At 46.6% G+C, this 9356-nt stretch overlaps 1 protein-coding gene and 1 pseudogene across 2 annotated transcripts in view; one reads left to right on the plus strand and one right to left on the minus strand.

The window, feature by feature from the left end:
- BUD13 (BUD13 homolog) overlaps positions 1 to 8261 on the plus strand; it is a 271251-nt gene extending 262990 nt beyond the window's left edge. For both annotated transcript variants that reach the window (XR_003413268.2, XM_027036574.2), the window contains one exon: positions 8101 to 8261. The gene's annotated coding sequence lies outside the window, so the exon portion shown is untranslated. The remainder of the gene's footprint in view (positions 1 to 8100) is intronic.
- On the minus strand, positions 7248 to 8170 carry LOC113593132 (40S ribosomal protein S16-like; annotated as a pseudogene).
- Positions 8262 to 9356: the final 1095 nt, after the last annotated feature.

The following is a 9356-nucleotide window of genomic DNA, read 5'->3' on the forward strand; positions in this document are numbered from 1 at the left end:
CTATGCCTCCAATTTCTCTCCTCCAGTTTTCTCTTCAACCCATTCCAATTAGGCTTCACTACACCTCTGAAACTGCCCTTGTCAAGGTCACAAATGAGCTTCGAGTGGCTATATCCAATGGTCACTTCTTTGTATTCATCAAATTTGGCTCATTGCCGACATTTGACAGAGGTGTTGACTTTCCCTTCCCCAAATATTTCCTTCTTTTGCCTTTCAGGACATCACCTCTCCTGATTCTCTTCTACTTGTCAACTGCCTTTTACCTCCCTGTCCTCTCACTGGTGGAGTGTCCCAGAGCTCAGTCCTCGCACCCCTTCTCTATCTGCCCTACGCAATCACAGCCAGTGCCCTAGCTGCAAGTTCCTAGCAGGGAAGATGACTCTCGAATGTATGTGTCCAGTTCAGTCCTCACCCTTGAACTCCAGACTCCTACCTAGCTGCCTATTCCACATCTCCGCTTGGCCTGCTGGCCCTGCCCTCCAAACCTGCCATAACAAAGTATGGCAAACTGAGTGGCTTGAGTAGCAGAAAGTTCTTGTCTGGCAGTCCTGGAGGCTGGAAGTCTGAATCAATGTGCTGTCAGGGCCCCGGTCCCTCTGAGGAATTAGGGAAGGATCTGGTCCATGTCTCTGTCCTAGGTGTTGGCAGTTCCTTGGCTTATTGGCAGTGTGGCTCCAACCTTCATGCCAACTCCAACCTGTGTTTGTGAATCCGTGTCCAAATTTTCCATTTTTATAAGGATGCCAGTCTTATTAGAACCTAGTCTAATGACCTTATCTCAACTTGACTACCTCTGCAAAGACCCTATTTCCAAATAAGACCATATTCTTAGGTATTAAGGGTTGGGGCTTGAACACATTTCTTGTGAGGGACACAATGCAAACCATAACACCTGCACCTCCTGCTGTACCCCATTTTGCTAAGAGGCAACTCCATTCTTCCATCTTCTCAGGTGGGAAATCTTGGAGTCATTGGTGACTTCTTGCTTTCTTACATACTGACCATCAGCATGTCTGGTTGGTTCTACCTTCAAATATATTCAGAATCCAAATGCTCACCTCCACTGCTACCTCCTGGTTCAAGCCACTATCTTTTGTCACGTAGGTTAGTGGCACCAGCCTCCTAACTGGACTCCCTGCTTCTGTCCCTGCCCTCCTGTGATAGCCACACTGACCCTTTAAAAATGTTAGATTATCTCACTGCTCTGCTCAAACTCTCCCACGCACTCGTGCATTCCCTAGCACGTAGAGTCAGAGCCTGCAGAGCTTTACATGGCCCATCACCTCCGGACTCATCTCTTACTCTTCCTCCTCCCTCCCTCTGCCCTCAACTCTGGCCTCCTTGCTCCTTCAGCCTCAGAGTCTTTGCACTTGCTGTTTCCACTGCTTCGAATGCTCTTTCTCTGATAGCTGCCTGTTTTGCTCCCCACATTCCCTTTGACCTTTGTCCAAATGACACCTGTTATGTGACGTCTTCCTGACCAACCTAAAATTGCAGCCCTCCTACTGTCACTCCTTAGACCCCCTCTCCAACTTAATTTTCTCTATAGTAGTAAGCCGCATCTATTATGTACTTTACTTGTGTTTTGTCAGTTTTCCCCACTTGAATGCCTCCTCGGAGACAGGGATATTTATCTGTTTTGATCACTGCCGTATTCCTGGACCTAGAGCAAGGCTGGCACATAGTAGGTGGTCAGGAAATATTTGTGCAAGGAATTAACTAATTGAATTCACAATAATTATAATAATGGTGAAGTGATGGTGATTTGCAGCTTTCAAAGGATGGTCACCACTTAATTCATCTTCCATGATGAGGTAAATCTTATTATCCTCATGGTGCAGATGAAGAAACTGAGGCTTGCCGTGATCATGTGACAGGTCCCAGGTCGTGCTACTGGCAACAAAGCAAGAACTTGACCTTGGAACCAGACTATCCAGGTTCAAATGTTCGTTCTGACTCTTTAGGTGCATCCTTAAGCATTCATCTCTTGAAGCCTCAATTTCTTTTTAAATAAAATGGGAGTAATAATTCTCATTCCGTAGAGGTATTGAGAAAATTCATTGAGCTAATTCTAGGGAAGTGACTGGTACATAGTAAGCACTTGATAAATGTTAGTTTTTATTGTTGTTATTTGCTCCCCCCCATTTGTTACTGTTATTGTACCTCCTGGTGAAGCAAAGAATAAAAATTGTGGGTAAGGGATTCTCTTTCAGCGCTTATTTATTTATTTATTTATTTATTTAAATATTTATTAATTATTGAGAGAGTGAGTGAGCAGGGGAGGGGCAGAGAGAGAGGGAGAGAGACAGAGAATCCCAAGTAGGCTCCATGCTGTCAGCGCAGAGCCTGACTCAGGGCTCGAACTCAAAACCATGAGATTATGACCTGAGCCGAAATCAAGCTGAGCCACCCAGGCTCCCCTCTTTCAGCACCTTTATGTTCTTTTGGCATCAGCTCAGGACCCAGCTCCCACATTCTCCGGAGGCCTGGAAATCAAGAATTAAAAAAAAAAAAAAAAAAAAAAAAGAAGCAGAAGCAGGTCCCGTCTAGCCTCTGCCTCAACAACCGCATGTTAGTGTGAGTGTTAGCGTTAGTGTGTATGCAGGCGAGTGTGTTGCTTGTGCCTGTGTGTCTTTATTTTCCATTTACCTAGAAAATTGATAGATTTCCAATTTAGAGCAAGGGGGGACTGGGAGGGAGAAGGAAAATGGAGCTGCCCATCAAAATTAGCAGGGAAGTGGGGAAAGGTCATTTGATCACAGCCTGGCTGCGCTCTGAATTAACCTGAATAACAGAGACTTGTTGAGCGCGCAGCTCTTTAAGGCGCATATTAACACCAGGAGGGAGGCAAGGAGATGCCCGGAGAGAAGGTCAATTTGTGCTTGCTCAGATCAGCAGGGCTCCCGCACACTCTTGGCTGCAGAAGACAGCTCTGGGCCGCTGGGGTGAGGAGCAGGGGAGGAAAGCCTGGCATTGGGAGGAGGTCCTGGTGCCTCTCCCAGGGCTGTCTCTGGAATCTGGCTGGGCCTGGGAGAGCCCTGGCACGGGGAGCTGGGAGGGGCTTCCCCCTGTGCAGGAGCAGCAGCAGAAAGAATTAGGGAAGTGAGCCTGCCATCCCGTTGTGGCAATTGCAGATTCATTAATCGTCCGCAGGGAGAAGAATGGAGGCATTTATATGATAAAGATGCTGGGAAATTAGAGGGAGCAGCAGTGCTGTTTACTGTTTTTATTTTATTTTTATTATCATTAAATTGCTTCAAGTCACCTGTAATTTTCCTAGGCTGTCACAATTACAAATCTTTGAGGATTACACAAGTCACGCACATTCAGAAAGGTATAATTTAAACTTTCAGAGGTCTGAGGGCCTCAGCTCTTTTTCATTACCTCCCTGGCAGTTGGCCCTGGTGGGTTGAATTAGGTAACCCTTCCCTCCCCTATCACAGGGCGGGTTCCAGCCCCTAAGCTTTGTGATTCTACCTCCAACTTGGGGGCATGGTAGCCCATGAGCCAGCTGTGCCCTGGAGAGAAGAAGCATGTCCTGGGGTCAGGGACCTATATGCATATTCCCACTTTGCTCCAGAATGGCTGTTTGCCTGTGGGTAAGTCACTTTCCCTCCCTGTGTCTCCATTTCCACATATGTAACATGAGGATATTTATGTGTAACTTGCAAGATTATGGTTTGGCTTACATGAGACTATGGTTCCTTTGTTTTGACACCAATTCTCTGACACCAACTGAGTTTCCTGCAATTCAACTTTATTTTGGTACTACCCAGAATTAGGGTCAGATCCCAACGTGAAGGCCAGGGTCCCCAACAAGACTGCCCTGATTTCAGCCACAAATGGGGTCCCTGTCCTACCTGCACTCCTGTCTGATGTGGCTACAAATCCAGGGGTTCCCACCACCTCCCTTTGGGTTTGATGATTTGTTTGAACTCTCTGAAAACACTGTACTTATAATTACAGTTTTATTATAAAGGTTACACCTCAGAAATAGCCCAATGGCCTCAGGGTGGGAAGCGGCACAGACTTTCCATTCTCTCTCCTTGTGAAATCAGGTCAGATCACCCTTAGCACGTCAATATGCTCACCAACAGGAAGGTCTACTGAGCTTCAGTATCTGGAGGTTTGAGGAGTTTCATTATGTAGACATGGTTGATTAAATCAATGGCCATATGATGGAATTCAATCTCCAATCCCTCTGCCTTCCACAGAGGTTGTAGGGTGGGACTGAAAGTCCAGTTCTTGGCCATTCTGGCTTGGCCAGCCCTTCCCTTAGAACTATTTAAGGGTCTGCTATTAGCACAAACTCAGGTACGAATAGAAGGAGCTTGTTATGAATAACGACAGACACTCCTATCTGGGAAATTCCAAGGGTTTTTGAAGCTCTGTGCGAGGAACTAGGGACAGAGATCAAACATTTTGTTTTGCTGTATCTCCAGTTGTCAAGTTACAGTTTTATTCAGAATCACCCCAGAGCATATTAAAAGTTCAGCTTCCAGGGTCCTGGCTCTCCAGGTGATGGATAACAATAGGTCTGGACAGAGACCTACAAATTTGCATTTCTCACATGCTCCCAGGTAATGTTGATGCTGGTGGTCTATGGGTCATACTTGGAGGAAAGCTGATATAATATAATGTACAGTAATATGCATGAAATTGCTCTGAAAGCTGTAACATTCACCCCAAACATTAGGCATTATCATGAGGACGGTCTTCTCCTCTGAACAGATCTGATTGCTGGATGTGTTAAATACAATTGTAATTAAATACCAGAGCCGAAGGAATCGCCTTAGGGTGTCTAGTTCCCTGGAACTCCTGGAAGGTGTTTCAGGGATTGGGAAGAGTTGGAAGGTGAGATCAGAAACAGGAGTGTGCCAGGCCTCATGGGGATTAGAGGTGGCCTGTTTGCAATGCTCCCTTAGTGATTCCCTTCCCCAGCTCTTCCCTCCCCGTTTATGCCAGTGATAGTGAGCCCCACATACTGCCTCCCCCAAACTCCTAGGCTGAATGTAAAGTGCAGCCTGGGTCCTCTACACATCTGGGACCTCAGCCAAGACCCCAAAACTTCCACAAACTTTCTAATTCAGCCTCTCCCACTATGGTCTCCCAAAGAACCACCTGCAGAATGATGCTGAGCTGGTACTCTTTGGGGGTTGGGCCAAAGAAGTAGCATTTTTAGTAAGTTCCCAAGGACCCTGAACCCTTCCCCTTAGCAGATGGCCTTGCCTCTACCTTGCTGGGGAGCCTAATGCAGGCTCAGAAGGGTCGTCTTTCTGATTGGCAGGTAGTAGGCCCTCCGTGGATGTTTATGAATGAATGAGAATATCCATGAGTAGATTCGCCTTTCCTTTCCCCAACTTAAAGTTCTTTTGTGTCTTCCTTTGTCTTCCCACTCCCCACCGTGTATCCTGACCAAGGGTCTCTGGAGGGCTTCTCGCCTCATGCAGGACCTTCCTCCCCCCTTGCTCTATCTCGTGTGTCTTCGGTGCCTTTCTTTCCACAGCTCCTTCTACATTCCCAGCTTGCCCCAGCCCTCCTTTCAAGGTAACCTCCTGGTCTTTCTTTCTCCATGTCTCTTGCCAACTTTTGCTACTCTTCACTTGGATTCATGGCATCTCCACTTCTCACTTCCTCCCACCCTCCCTCTCCCTCACTTCTGCATCCAGTCTGTGGCTCAGTCCTCTTTCTTTTACCTCTGATCTTTGTCTTAGAGCCATTTTTATCTTTCCTTCTTCGCATGACTGCCTATGCCAGACCTTCATTTGCTCAAGTTGGGTCCACTAAAATAGCTTCTACTCTAATGTCTGCCCTCCAAATTATGCTGGACACTTGGCCCAGTTGTTCATTTTAAGTCTTAGCTCTTTTCCTACCATTACCCTATTCGAAATGTTTTTCTGACTCCACACTGTCAGCAGAATGAGATCTGCAATTTTTAGCCTCCACAAATTGACCCCTACTTACTTTTCCAGATTTACCTTCACTATCCTAAGCTTTCAGTGTTCCCAAAATTCTAGATCCCTATGCTCTTGGAGCTGAACACTTGGGGCATTCTCTTGCTTCTTCATCCTTATCTTTGCTCTTATCTCAACATTACTGCTTCCCCTTAAACTGTCCAACACCTTCAACTACAATGACACCTGTTCCAGGAAGCCTTCCATCATCCCCAGACTTAAGGGCACCCTTGGAATCTCCATGGCCCACCTCTGGTCTCTTCTCTGCTTTGCTTTGTGGTTATCTATATGCATGTCTTAACTTCTGAGATTATCAGCTCCTTGAAGGCAGGTAATGATGTCAGTAACAGAATGTTCAATGACAGGAACTGCTATAATTGACTGAGCACCTACTATGAGTAAGATGTCCTTCACGTACAATGACTTTAAAACTTACCACCATACTCTGATTTGCTTATCACCTCTATTTTAGAGATATGAGAACAGAGGCTTAGAGAGGTAAAGACCAAAAAGGTGACAAGTGGCTGGGATGAGGTTCAAACCCAGACTAAGTCTAAACCCATTTTCTCTCTATTCTACAATCCAGCTCCCGAGACAAAGAAGAGAGCCCACCTTATTGAGCAACTACTATGTGCTCATGCTGGCAGGAGTCCAAAACTGAACAGGCCAATCCCAAGAAAGAAAATACATGAAAGTGACTAGCACAGTGTCTGGCACACAATAGGTGCTCAGTATAAATCTCACTGAGTAATGGATCGACTCAGGGTCTACTTCTGCACCAGTGTTTGCTTCCAGAGTAGTGGCTGTGTGTGACCCCAGGGAGCTGTGGAAGGAGGCTTCAGCTAAATGCAGTTATGATGTCCTTGAGCAAATCTCTCAGCCTCTCCAACCCCATTTCCTCACAGTGAAATGAAAAAACCAGATGATGTTTTTTTCTAAGGTCTTTCTGATTTTAAGAGGTGGGGGGTCAATGAGTGGTAAACAGCAAAGCGAATAAAACTGGGAGGGTTTTTTTTCTTCCCTCCTTCTTTCCTTCCCCTTCCTTCTACCCTCCCTTTCCTTTCCTTTCCTTTCCTTTCCTTTCCTTTCCTTTCCTTTCCTTTCCTTTCCTCTTTCCTTTTCTCTTTCTTTTTTCTTTTCTTTTCTTTTCTTTTCTTTTCTTTTCTTTTCTTTTCTTTTCTTTTCTTTTCTTTATCCCATGGCAATTGTTCATTATAAAGGCGAACACTGCTCCTTAACAGTAGAACAGGCACCAGGGACCACCAAACTTTTTGGATTTGCAGTGCAGGGGATCTACCAGCAAGGTCAGGTTGTGCTGGATGAGCATGTCTTTGAGCTCCTTCTTGGAAGCCTCATCCATGTATTTCTGATAATAGGCCACCAGGGCTCTGGAGAGGGACTAGCAGATTGCCTAAATCTGGGCCACATGACCACTACACGGACTTGGACGTCCACCCAGGCAAATCGCTCCTTGTCCGGAAGCAGAACAGGCTGCCGTAGCTTGTGCTACAGTGTGTGTGGCTCGATCGTCTTCAGGGGCCACCCATTCACCTTGATGAGACTGTTCCCCCTTTGCTGTGCACCACAGTCATGGCCGTCTTCTTGAGTCCAAAGACCTGCATGGACCACGGAGGAGCCTTGTACAGCATGGCTGTGAACGTTGATTATTTTCATACTTTAGATCCTTCCCTCAGCAAGGGCATTTCTCTGGTTTTTAGGATGACAAGATAATTCCCTTCTTGGAGGCTGGGATTCTGGGGCCAAAGTCCCCAGCTCTCCCCGGCTGGCAGGAAATGCAGGGTCAGAGGACAAACAGCTACTCCTTCCCGATGCATGGAGGGGCACTACTTGGGGGACTGAATTCTGTGGGATCTGGCCATGGTTAGTAGAGAGTTAATTAATGTCTGCAGGGCGAGTTAGCAGAAATAACAACTGCTTTGATTAAGGGAGAGAGAGGGCTATGAGCTTTGATTTCAGCAAAATGGACAAAGCTGGGATAGCAAATCATCCATTGGGTTTTCTTTGCTGGGCCCACTGTCCTGGCTTTCATCTGTCCTGACTGCTGACCCCTCTGGGTTCCCCTAGGAAATGAGTCCCCCTGCCCTGTTGTGCATTACGAAGACCCTGGGTTTTGTTGTTGTTGCAGATGAGAGGATCAGTACTGCTGTGGGCTCTGTGAGTGTGGATTTGGAGAGGGACCCAAGATGCCTGGGGAGAGGCAACGATGGCAGAGCTGATGAAGCTCCTGCAGTCAGGAGAGAGACACACGACATACCTCGGGCACTTAGTGTGGCTCACCCTCCAGAGGTAAGTGTGTTCCCTGCGTCTTCTCATTTACTCTGCTCACCTATTCTAGGAGGAAGGGTGAATGCAGGAGGATGGAAAATATTGAGAAAAGAAGAAGAAAGAGGGAACTACAAATGGTGGGTTTGAGAGGGGAAAGGTTTGAGTCCAGTGGTCCTCAAACTTGTGGAGACTGGCCGCTGGAGGCCTCTGATGCTAACATGTATTGAGCCCTACTAAGTGGGAGACGTGGTGCTGAGGAGCACTGAATGTGCCAGTTGGCGGGAACGTCCTGGTAATTGCACATGGCAGGAGGTTTTCTCATAGGAAGCGACTGAAGCCCGGAGAGGATAAATTCTTTACCCAAGTCACACTGCTGGTGAGAACTGCCACACTCTGAACACAGTTCTGTCCCGCACCTAACTTTCATGCTGGTTCCACACACCAGCACTGCCTCTCTCTTTGTAGAACATCGCCAAATGCTGATACGTCCAACCTTGGTATAAAGCACACTTCTAACCCCCAAGGGCAGGGGAGGAGGACGGGGAAAGGGTGGGTGAAGGAGTGGGAGATAGGGTACTTGCTGAGTACTTCAAAGCGCCTGCCACTTGGGTAGGCACTCCATGTGTATTTAATTTCATTTAGTGTTTATAAAACCCGGGTGGGAAAGACATAATTGCCCACATTTTGCAGATGAGTGTACTGAGGCCCAGAAATGGCAATTGATTTGCTGAAGGTCACAGAGTTAGTACGTGGTAGACCAAGGATTCCGATCCAGATGGGCCCAACTTCAAAGCCCGGGCTAATTAAAAATATAATTTTGTACTAAATCAAGTAGCATCGCATGCAAGATTCTATTAAAGGCAAGCTGTAGCAGAGGCCAACATTTAAAAATAAATTTGTAGTTGAAAAATTTATAATTAAGGCAATCATCAATTAACTTATTTTTCTGGGAATAGAGAAAGGTTTGCGGTTACTGAATCATAGCTGCCGAGGAATCTGGAGCCTCATCTAAGAACCGTGGAGTGTGTTCAGTAAAGCAGGAGTTAGAGAGGGAAGCTCAGGGAAGCTGACCCAGGCTGCATGCCCAGAAAGGGGCCTTGTTCAAGAGCTTTCTGG

The sequence above is a fragment of the Acinonyx jubatus genome, chromosome D1 (assembly GCF_027475565.1).
Source record: "Acinonyx jubatus isolate Ajub_Pintada_27869175 chromosome D1, VMU_Ajub_asm_v1.0, whole genome shotgun sequence".
Lineage (NCBI taxonomy): Eukaryota > Metazoa > Chordata > Mammalia > Carnivora > Felidae > Acinonyx > Acinonyx jubatus.